This window comes from Aedes aegypti, chromosome 1 (genome assembly GCF_002204515.2).
Source record: "Aedes aegypti strain LVP_AGWG chromosome 1, AaegL5.0 Primary Assembly, whole genome shotgun sequence".
NCBI lineage: Eukaryota > Metazoa > Arthropoda > Insecta > Diptera > Culicidae > Aedes > Aedes aegypti.
The window spans coordinates 272,574,343-272,586,664 of NC_035107.1; positions in this window are offsets into that span (position 1 = coordinate 272,574,343).

The window sequence follows — 12,322 nt, forward strand, 5'->3', positions numbered from 1 at the left end:
GAAGAGAAATGTCCATAGAACTCACTGGATTTGAACCGTATATTTTTTATTTCCAGTATAACTTGAAGCCACTAAACTGCAGGTAACATCAAATAATAATAGGACATTTGAATTCATCTCTTTTAGATTTTAGGGGTAACACATCTCCAGTATGACTAGCGGCCCTCAGGAAAAACGTCTCTGAAAAAAATAAATGTGTCTATCTCAGTGACAAGCAATCATATCGAAATTATTTATAGTTGTATTTTGTGTAAACACATAGATGTGTTATAGGTTCACTTCGAAGCATTTACCCGAAGGGTTATACTATGCTATGAATCTACAGCCCCGTAATGTTAAATCTGATTTTCTGGTGGCGTATATACGTCTCAACGTCTTCAATTATTTTTTACAAGCTTTATGTATAATTTTTTGTATAAGAGGGCCGTAAAACCAATAATCGCATAAGTGACTTTTATAGAAGAACTGAACATTTTCTTAAAACTATGGAAAATCATGATTTTTTTTTACTTTGTTTCAAAGACGTATTTGCGAATCAAAAGCTCTGGGAAATGCAAAAGCTCTCATGAAACCAACTGAAATATACAGGATCCTGTTATGAAACCTCAAGAACTTCATAGGAATCTTCAGGTTCTCATATGAAATCTACAGAAAAAAACGCATGAGCTCTGATGCATCTTGCTAAGCGTCCGTAGGATTTCGCATAGAGTTCTCAGGATCTTGCTTAGGAATTTGATAGGAGTTAACATCTTGGAATGAAAATGAAAATGAAAATGAAAATTCCGCTGCAATGTTGCTGAACATTCTCAAGTTTCCGATGAAAAATTTAAAAGTTTATTATTATTAGGCTACCACTAGCACACCTCAAATCCCTCTAGGAACCTTTTCAAAATCCCCAAGCTTTCGCCGGAAGTATTAAAAGTACTACTAGAAATTCACATTATCCTAGAGTTTATTAGGAATCACCAGATTTTGGACATAATCCTCCATGACCAATTATACACTCTAAGGATCTCTCAACAAGCCCTCAGTGTCCACTTGGAATCTGTAGATATCCTCGTGAATTCGTTAAAATTTCCGAAAAGTCCCAAAAAAACCTAGAATCCCTTAATGATTCTCCAGGGTACAGTTAGGAAACTCATAGACTTAGCTCGTAAGGAACATTTTGAGGATGTTGAGACCCGTATCCTTGATTGACAATCTCGTACAGAATTCTGGATCGTCTCTCAACAAATCTAACGCCTTACAGAGTCTATAGAAAAAAGGGAACGTAGCTTTAAATTGATGACGCAGAAAGATCAATATACACACCAATACAAAAAGCTAAAACACTCTCAGTCATATTTATCGCACGCTTCAATGATATTCTTGAGAATAAATTGTAGTTTGGACTGTATTCGAATTTGTCATCTTATTTAATGAAATTTATTAAAATTTATGATACGCGACATTTTGCTGTACATATTTGTAACTATTATGCGGTGTTTTTTTCAACATCAATGTATGTAAATCCATAATTATAAAGACAGTGAGCCAAACAGATGAAACAAAATTTATGATTGTAACTCTGTGCGAGTCATAGATTTTTTGTTGCTCTTATGTCGGTGCTGGTGCTTTGTTCAAACAAGCTGTTCCAAATCTGAAGAACAATGTTTTTTTTTATTTTAGCACCTACTGGCAGACTCAAGTGGGCTGGTCACTCAATATGAATGCCTAAGAAAAGAGATTGGTCTTTAGTTGAGCTACTGGTGGAGATTATTGGCCTCATAAAACGTTGCCAATGTATGACCAATGACCATTCTGAAGTAAAAAAGCGCGTACGCGAGTCCTTTGTAGTTGGTGAGATTTGGGGAAATATTGACGAAAATGGAGCTCTGGAATGTAATCGGTGTGGAGTTGACATGCTATTCAAATGACTAAAGCAACAGACACGATAATATTTACAAAAAATTACAAATTGTAATGGTATTGAAAAATGTTGCCAAAAACGGATCCATTTTGTTGCCAAAATCGGGGGGTGCCAAAATCGGAGCATGCCAAAAACGGAGCATGCCAAAAACGGAATCCCACTGTATTATGCTGTTCGGATAATTTGCGGACACCCTGTAGCTGTTTAGAGATATTCACATTTATTTGACCGTTTTGTTCTCTTCGTCATGGGGCGATTTTGTCAGGCAAATCTTCTTAAGGTGAATATGAATCGAACCCAAAGTTCAAATTTTCAAGAGCACGGATCTGGCGACCAAACATCCGTTTGAGCTGAAAACCTAATCGATTGGTCACCACCAGCTAGTGAACAATTGATTAAGTTTTCAGCTTAAACGGATGCTTGGTTCTCCAGATCCGTGCTCTTGAAAATTTGAAGTTTGGCTTCGATTCATCTTCATCATAAATGAGGCAGAAAAATGCGTTAATATGCTAAAAGTATTGATGCCAATTTTGAGCGGATTTTCTTAAAATTTTGAATGATCTGTAACATTTAGAAGACGTAATGAAATTTGTGAATGGGTCCTTATTTCGTTTCGTTCCTTCACAATGAAAATAACAAATCGTCAAAATTTTTCGGTAAAGGATGGTTGTTGTCAAGAAAATTAATCGCCTATCTCGATGAGTGGAAAATTTCTTACAAGTAATTATTACGTATATTATTTTTATTTAATAGCAGTATGTAGTTAAGCGAAGTATGCTCTTCAACAGAAAAGTAATCGCCTATCTCGATACGTGGGAAATTTCTTTCAAGAAATGCTCAAGAAAAGCATTTTTCTTTGATCGCAGTACGCAGTTGCAAAGAAATGTCAATTCAAATGGAACTCACTGTAGAATTTCTCTTGAGCATTTCTTGCGTAGACATTTTTACTTTTCGGAATAGCGTACCTAGCTTTGAGAAGAGATGGTATATCAAATGAAACTCGCTATAGAAAATTTCTTGACTTTCTGTCTAAGGGATTACAAAGGGATTAAATCGATTTTTTTGCGATATACTGGTATATGGATTTGAATTGGATTTGGATTGAATTTTGATTGGATTTGGATTGGATTTGGATTGGATTTGGATTGGATTTGGATTGGATTTGGGATGGATTTGGATTGGATTTGGATTGGATTTGGATTGGATTTGGATTGGATTTGGATTGGATTTGGATTGGATTTGGATTGGATTTGGATTGGATTTGGATTGGATTTGGATTGGATTTGGATTGGATTTGGATTGGATTTGGATTGGATTTGGATTGGATTTGGATTGGATTTGGATTGGATTTGGATTGGATTTGGATTGGATTTGGATTGGATTTGGATTGGATTTGGATTGGATTTGGATTGGATTTGGATTGGATTTGGATTGGATTTGGATTGGATTTGGATTGGATTTGGATTGGATTTGGATTGGATTTGGATTGGATTTGGATTGGATTTGGATTGGATTTGGATTGGATTTGGATTGGATTTGGATTGGATTTGGATTGGATTTGGATTGGATTTGGATTGGATTTGGATTGGATTTGGATTGGATTTGGATTGGATTTGGATTGGATTTGGATTGGATTTGGATTGGATTTGGATTGGATTTGGATTGGATTTGGATTGGATTTGGATTGGATGGATTGGATTTGGATTGGATTTGGATTGGATTTGGATTGGATTTGGATTGGATTTGGATTGGATTTGGATTGGATTTGGATTGGATTTGGATTGGATTTGGATTGGATTTGGATTGGATTTGGATTGGATTTGGATTGGATTTGGATTGGATTTGGATTGGATTTGGATTGGATTTGGATTGGATTTGGATTGGATTTGGATTGGATTTGGATTTGGATTGGATTTGGATTGGATTTGGATTGGATTTGGATTGGATTTGGATTGGATTTGGATTGGATTTGGATTGGATTTGGATTGGATTTGGATTGGATTTGGATTGGATTTGGATTGGATTTGGATTGGATTTGGATTGGATTTGGATTGGATTTGGATTGGATTTGGATTGGATTTGGATTGGATTTGGATTGGATTTGGATTGGATTTGGATTGGATTTGGATTGGATTTGGATTGGATTTGGATTGGATTTGGATTGGATTTGGATTGGATTTGGATTGGATTTGGATTGGATTTGGATTGGATTTGGATTGGATTTGGATTGGATTTGGATTGGATTTGGATTGGATTTGGATTGGATTGGATTGGATTTGGATTGGATTTGGATTGGATTTGGATTGGATTTGGATTGGATTTGGATTGGATTTGGATTGGATTTGGATTGGATTTGGATTGGATTTGGATTGGATTTGGATTGGATTTGGATTGGATTTGGATTGGATTTGGATTGGATTTGGATTGGATTTGGATTGGATTTGGATTGGATTTGGATTGGATTTGGATTGGATTTGGATTGGATTTGGATTGGATTTGGATTGGATTTGGATTGGATTTGGATTGGATTTGGAGTAAGCAAAAGCAAAAGCAAAGCAAAAGCAAAAGCAAAAGCAAAAGCAAAAGCAAAAGCAAAAGCAAAAGCAAAAGCAAAAGCAAAAGCAAAAGCAAAAGCAAAAGCAAAAGCAAAAGCAAAAGCAAAAGCAAAAGCAAAAGCAAAAGCAAAAGCAAAAGCAAAAGCAAAAGCAAAAGCAAAAGCAAAAGCAAAAGCAAAAGCAAAAGCAAAAGCAAAAGCAAAAGCAAAAGCAAAAGCAAAAGCAAAAGCAAAAGCAAAAGCAAAAGCAAAAGCAAAAGCAAAAGCAAAAGCAAAAGCAAAAGCAAAAGCAAAAGCAAAAGCAAAAGCAAAGCAAAAGCAAAAGCAAAAGCAAAAGCAAAAGCAAAAGCAAAAGCAAAAGCAAAAGCAAAAGCAAAAGCAAAAGCAAAAGCAAAGCAAAGCAAAAGCAAAAGCAAAAGCAAAAGCAAAAGCAAAAGCAAAAGCAAAAGCAAAAGCAAAAGCAAAAGCAAAAGCAAAAGCAAAAGCAAAAGCAAAGCAAAAGCAAAAGCAAAAGCAAAAGCAAAAGCAAAAGCAAAAGCAAAAGCAAAAGCAAAAGCAAAAGCAAAAGCAAAAGCAAAAGCAAAAGCAAAAGCAAAAGCAAAAGCAAAAGCAAAAGCAAAAGCAAAAGCAAAAGCAAAAGCAAAAGCAAAAGCAAAGCAAAAGCAAAAGCAAAAGCAAAAGCAAAAGCAAAAGCAAAAGCAAAAGCAAAAGCAAAAGCAAAAGCAAAAGCAAAAGCAAAAGCAAAAGCAAAAGCAAAAGCAAAAGCAAAAGCAAAAGCAAAAGCAAAAGCAAAAGCAAAAGCAAAAGCAAAAGCAAAAGCAAAAGCAAAAGCAAAAGCAAAAGCAAAAGCAAAAGCAAAAGCAAAAGCAAAAGCAAAAGCAAAAGCAAAAGCAAAAGCAAAAGCAAAAGCAAAAGCAAAAGCAAAAGCAAAAGCAAAAGCAAAAGCAAAAGCAAAAGCAAAAGCAAAGCAAAAGCAAAAGCAAAAGCAAAAGCAAAAGCAAAAGCAAAAGCAAAAGCAAAAGCAAAAGCAAAAGCAAAAGCAAAAGCAAAAGCAAAAGCAAAAGCAAAAGCAAAAGCAAAAGCAAAAGCAAAAGCAAAAGCAAAAGCAAAAGCAAAAGCAAAAGCAAAAGCAAAAGCAAAAGCAAAAGCAAAGCAAAAGCAAAAGCAAAAGCAAAAGCAAAAGAGATGGAGATAACGCCTTGTTATAACGTTTTCTTGTGCATAACCTTATTATCATATCGAAATCATAGAAAAACAAACACTTTTCACCAGCAAAAATCTCCAAAACAACAACATTTCTCCCCATTTGGTGGGTGCACCGTAAAATCCTCTTCACCACTGCCTAGAGCTTCCCTAATGTAAATTAAAACTTATTCTAGATTGCCCGAATAAAACGAGCAGAGAACATAATCCCTTCATTAGTAGCGGACTGCACAGATGTAGTGTGGAAGATTGTGTGCATGGTGGAAACCACTCTCCTAACCTAATAAGCTACCGTCCTTCCACTTTCATGTTTTTTCCTCCACTGTGCGTTTCCGATCTTTACGATGAGCGCAACAAAAAGAGCGAAAGGTGCTCCATATATTAGGGAATACAATGTACAACAAGTAGGCCGGAATCTGTGTTTTAGTCGGCCATGTAATTATCATAAGCCTACTTTGCAATATTCTATTCTGATACAACTTCGCAAGAAATTAGTAGCCGCCTGTTTTCGCTAACATACGAAGAAAGATAGCGTTGACGCCCGTGGGCTTTTAGTTTGTTTGTTGTGCTCACCTTCACGGTATGAGAATTTTCAAGATCAGGGGTGAGATTAGGGGTGTGCAAAGAAGTGTCGCACAGAAAAATAAAAACAAACATTGTATGATTTGGCTGCAATTCGTGGAGTGTCTTAAATTGAAATTGTGAAAACATTCTGAAGCAGAAACAAAAAAAATCAATTTCAACTCTGACCGCAAATTGGCTGCAGGCAATGGGAATGCACAAGTTTTAGGTTAAGAAAAAAGGAGGATTCTTCAGTGTCGCGCCAACTGCAACAATTTCCAAAAAGAGTTCTGTTGCTTTTCGCAAGAGGTACCCGTCTGTTTTTTTTTGCATTTAAACTAGAGATAAAACCGCTGGCTGGTGCAGGAGAAGCGGCCCGCGGTAGATACAATCCAAGGAGGCGCAACTGCAAGATGTAGCGTAAAAGTGTATGGACGTGGCCTTAAGCGGATTGCCTATTCTATGTTGCAACAAACATGGCGCGAAGCGCGATTTGTGCCTTGTTTCAGGAGCTCTTGAATTTATTTTTTTATCTGTTTGGGTTGCAGTGTTTTAGCAGAAAGATGTTTTTTTCTTCGCATTTTGTGACGATAGTGGGGGTGAACGACAAAATAATTGCATAATGCAAAATAAACAGACGAGTTTATGAACCAGCCACAAATGTTGTCCTCTCCCTACTCGTCACGTGCCCTGTTGAGCTTGAGACACTGCATTTGCTCTGGTTAATATCAAAGTTCGGAGAGGAAAAGTTTCTACGGCACTCCGTCGAAGCGAGTTTTGAAATATAAATTTACCAAATTGCTTTGACGATAAACTTAAAATTTACATTAGCAGAAGATGTTGAATTATCTGTTGGCATATAAGGTGCAGTGGAAAGTTAATAATTAGAATGTTAACCTCCATACAGTTTTCTTAAATTAAGGTCTTGAGTATTTGGCAGAACAGCACTTCTGTCACATTGTTAAGTGTCACAGGATGGCACCACTGTTTATTGCGATGAAAGACTTAAGGGCTAAGTAACCCATCATTCGTATTGGCAGCAATATTGCTTTTTCAGCTCACAATTTTGAAGTAAAGGAACAAAGTCGTCATAATTAATGTTGATTCAGTAAAGTATCACTAGGGATGTGCGCTACATGCAGATGATCGACGACGCGTACAAATTTCAATGACGGCCTACTTTGTCTTAAATAATCCATAGCAGATCAAAGCTTGCCTTGCCCCAAACTATTCAAACTGTTGCTCCGCCCACTTCGTCCTTCCACCCCGATAAGGAATGTTGCTGAAATTTTAATATTTTAATTCGCCTCATTCGAAATCAGCTTTGAAAAACGTTTCAACAACAGATTTTCTTGGCGTCTTCTCTTTCGATGAAGCTCAATTCCGTTCGCAGCGAACGGAACCATCTGTTGCTTGCTTGATGGTGCACTCTTGCTGCCCAGGGGTTGCATTAGTTATGAAAATATTGCCAGAACGATGAAAAAATTCTCCCGAAACGAAAATCCGTCGGAATTGGCCGTTATGGTTATTTTATTGTCCTGTTCCTCGTTGTTTTCTGGTACATTCGCTCACAATCAAACGGCGGATATTTGCATTTCTTTGCGCTTTCCTGACTTTCATCGGTCCCATTCAGTACAGCTGGAACGCGCTGAATTTTCGTGCCTTTTATATTCAAGAAGAAATGCGAGCTGCCAATTGATTGGATTTTAAAGTTTAATTGGTTGGAATGGGGGACCCCGGATAAGCTTGATTATTAGAAGTCAGTTATCTAAATATGTGCGAATTATTATTGAATTATTCAGTAAAATTTCATATTTTTTGGTGAGAAAATTTTTTTGAACTGCATCTTCCAATTTCACAGTTTAAAGGCTATCAAATTTTATTTCCCAAAAGATGTGAAAAAATTTAGAATCGGTTGAGTTATTATGGTCAAGCAGAGTTATTTTTTAAGTTAAATGAGGAAAAATTGAGAAAACTGCTTATTTTAGACATGGTATGAGATATATTCAATATTCTACATCTTTATGTAAATTCAATTTTGTTGAAAATTGTTGTGATAGATTGAAATTTAACTTTAATTTCTAAAAATGGGTCCAAATTTGAACCTTGACGTTTTAGATCATGTTTGACGTTCACTTAGTCGGTAAAACGCCACAGGGGTTCATCTTTTTAGCACTGGAGTTGTCCTATTTAACATTTCGGAAGGGACACAGAAAACAAAATACACAAAAAACTTGAAATTTCAAAAACAGGAAAAATGGAAAACTTAAACTAACGAGAAAAATTTAAAAATTAAGTATACATGTGTTTCTAGCCTAACTTCAAGCGTTAGATACAAAAAATATAAAAGGGCTTTAGGACCCTATTGAGCGAGATTTTCAAAGAAGTATAAAAACTCAGTTGACTAATTCGCGACTACGAAACAAAAAGAGATTTACAAAACACTCGCACTTATTCGCGACTACGAAACAAAAAGAGATTTACAAAACACTCGCACTTATGGAAAACCTCGTAAGGAACTGTCATCGTGTGCGTGAAAAAAAAGCAAAAAATATATCTCTCCTTGTTTTTCTCACAGAAAGCCGAATAAAACATCAGCAGCTACGTAGTCCCGAATGGAAAACCTCGTAAGGAACTGTCATCGTGTGCGTGAAAAAAAAGCAAAAAATATATCTCTCCTTGTTTTTCTCACAGAAAGCCGAATAAAACATCAGCAGCTACGTAGTCCCGAATTACTTCTACACCTTTGCTCCTAGAACGTTTCAGGAGAATGTTTCCCACAGCAGAACAACAACACTATCCACCAGCGTCGCCATGTGGGAATCCGTAAGCAGATTCCGGGGACCGATGAGGGAACGAGACGGACCCAAGACAAAAAGTGACGCTTTCCCGGGTGTTGTAGTTTGTGCTCAGTTGGCTTCTATACACTTTCATATAATAACACAATCTATTTGCAAAATAAAAGCCATTGGGAAAAAGAACCTGAAGGTGGTCGTTCTGTAGAATCTGTGGTGATAGGAGATTTTGTTTTCTCGGAGAAGGGCAGTGTGTTCTATTCATAGATAAACAAACAAAGTACATTTAAACTTTATTGAAAACTGATGGGTCTAAATTTTGTACTAGACACTTTTAAACAACTTTTAAGGCCACAACCTCGACAAAAAACACGGGCTTAAATTTTGAAACAAAATGTTTCTTTCTGAAGCTATCAGTACACGTTTTGCCAAATGTGCAATTATTTGGCTAGGTATAAACCCACAGACAAACATCGGTTTCAACTCTGACCAAATTTTAGCAAAGTCAAACATTGCTTTGGCTTTGTATCAATCCAAGCCAAATATTTGCCATTGTGTATTCACATTTTGTATGGACACTTTTAAAGATACACGGAAACATAGTTTACCCAACTTATGAGTGTAAATCTGGAAGTGAATTTTTGGAATGCTGAACTAGGACAATAGGAAAAAAGGCGGGTTCTATGAACTTTTTTTCATCGCTGTAATCGACCTATTGTTTTATCTGTTATTCTGTGATACAAATCTCGTAGAAAGAGTTTATTGTTTTCTCCCTCCTTTCGGAAACTTAGCTCGCTGGTTGTCTATTAGCTATGAGTCCGTCTCCAGTTGGTCCTTAGCATTTTCCAATGATAATGAAAAAGATAATCATAATGTTGAACAGTTGTGCTTTTTCACCGCTACGCCATGTATGAAACACTGAAGTAAATCATGAGCTAAAATGTGTATGATTTGTCTGTTTTCTCGAACGTTGATCTTCACAACAATCGTCGCTTTCTGGATCAAGTGATTTGCCGTCTGACAACAGTCGTACCGATTAACTGCTATTAACCAGCTTTTTTTTTTCAGTGTGCAGGTTTATACTGTTATAAAATTTCAAGTGTACGGCAAACAGCCCATTTTCGCTGGGTTTATTTCGCTAATATGTGGTATGAGACGACTAAGAAATGTACCTTCGTCGCGATCATTGCGGGAATGGTGACACAACGACAAGTGGAATCTCTATAAACTGAGAAAAGTCTGCCGGTACCCTTCCAATGTTAAGAGGGTGGCAACATGTGTACATTTATCGGATTTGTTGCGCTGTGTTCTAGTTTCTAGTTCGACGCATATTTTTGCCGTTCATGAGAAGCTTATTGCGCAAAAAATATACATTCAGCGACTAGAAGAAACGCCCTTGTTTTCAACCCGCAAGCACAACACTGTGTAAACCCAGTCATGGATTGAATGTTAGTGCCCTTACCCTAATTAGAATCACAGTACAAAGTTGTTGACAGTTTTTTCATTGTTAATGGTACTTCCTCTAAGCAAACCAAATTAGTCCCATTTGAAAATAATTCGGCAAAGAAAACACAAAGAAAGCGTTCCATGTGTTGTTTAGAACTTGTTTCAAGTTTCTGAGAGGACGAAGAATCGTAAAAATAATGTCTTTCGATACGAACATTTTATGTTAATCAGAAAGTTTATTGCAGGTGACTTTTCGCAATGTAATCGAGTGCGATTAAATAACAATTCGTTTGAGAAAACGGTTGAGCATTCGGAGTTTACCATAAAAATTATGTTAACGTTCAACGCTCCGTCATCGCAATCATCGTCATCATCGAAACTTCAAAAGCAGTTTTTCTGTTCAAAACTAAAAATTATTCGATGAAAATGTGTTCACTGTGTTTTGGTTAAACAATAGAATACAGTGAACACATTTTCTTGTAAATTGTCTTGATTTTTAACGAATATTCCAAAATCAATGACGGATCCTGCCCGCTTAAAATCGACCGATAAAACATAAAAAAACTATACAGCGAATGAATAGGATCCTAAAATGCTCAATGAAATCTTGTTTATATATAATAACATGGAAAAGCATGTTACTGCAACTGCTTTAGCAATTTTTCCCGCTCAAATATCGGTTATATCATATTTAAACTTTAATTTAAAATTTTGGTCCATAAATGAACCTTGACACTTTTGATCATGTTTGACGTTCGCTTAGTCGACAAAAACACCACAGGGCTTTTAGTTTTAACACTGGGGTTGTTCCTATCTGACATTTCGGAAGGGGGGACCCTATTCGGACAGGGCTTTAGGACCCTATTCGAATGGTAAATAATGTACCATGGATTGTATAGGTTGTAAAGTATCGTAACTATTTGAAAAGCAATTTCTTCAATACAACTTCGATTACGAAATGAGACATTTTAATGTAAGTTTATAGTTTTCAATACTAATAATTAGATTCAGATAGACCATACATTCTGCAGTATTTTATGGTATTGAAATCATTTAATGCAGAGAAATTGTAACTGTGATGTAAACCTATCGTTTGAATCGTTATTTGATTGCGAGTTATATTTTCAATAGTGTCCTAAAATGCTTGATAAAACCTTGTTATTGTTAAACAACACGAAAGAGCGTGTTCTTGCTACTTTGGCACATTTTCTCCTGCTCAAGTAATCGCTATATCATATTTAAATTGTAATTCAAAAAAATGGGTCTTGTTATTGTTAAACAACACGAAAGAGCGTGTTCTTGCTACTTTGGCACATTTTCTCCTGCTCAAGTAATCGCTATATCATATTTAAATTGTAATTCAAAAAAATGGGTCTTAATTTGAGCCTTCACACTTGATCATGTTTGGCGTTCACGAAGTCGACAAAACCGCCACAGAAATTTTACTTTTGTACACTGCACGGAGAAATCAGAATACCCAAAAAATAAGTTCTTTTTACTCAAATTTGGGTAAACTGCATTTAGTTTTTACCCACGGTTGGGTTGTCAAAAACAGAGAGAGAGACACAGCGTCGAAGTTCAATGGAATAAGCCAAATTTGGGTTCTTTCAAGTTTGATGCTAAAATTACGATTCATGTAAATCTAAGATTTTTTTGGTGTTAAGGGTTGTGACAAAATCTCAAATCCCATATTTATTTATTTATTCTTTTTTATATTTATTTATGTTCATTTATTTATTTATTTATGTTCATTTATTTATTTATTTATTTATTTATTTATTTACTTGTACAAATCTATGTAGCGTAAAGAAAATTCCTTTTAAAGCGCTACAATAAGTCATTATTGAAGGAATA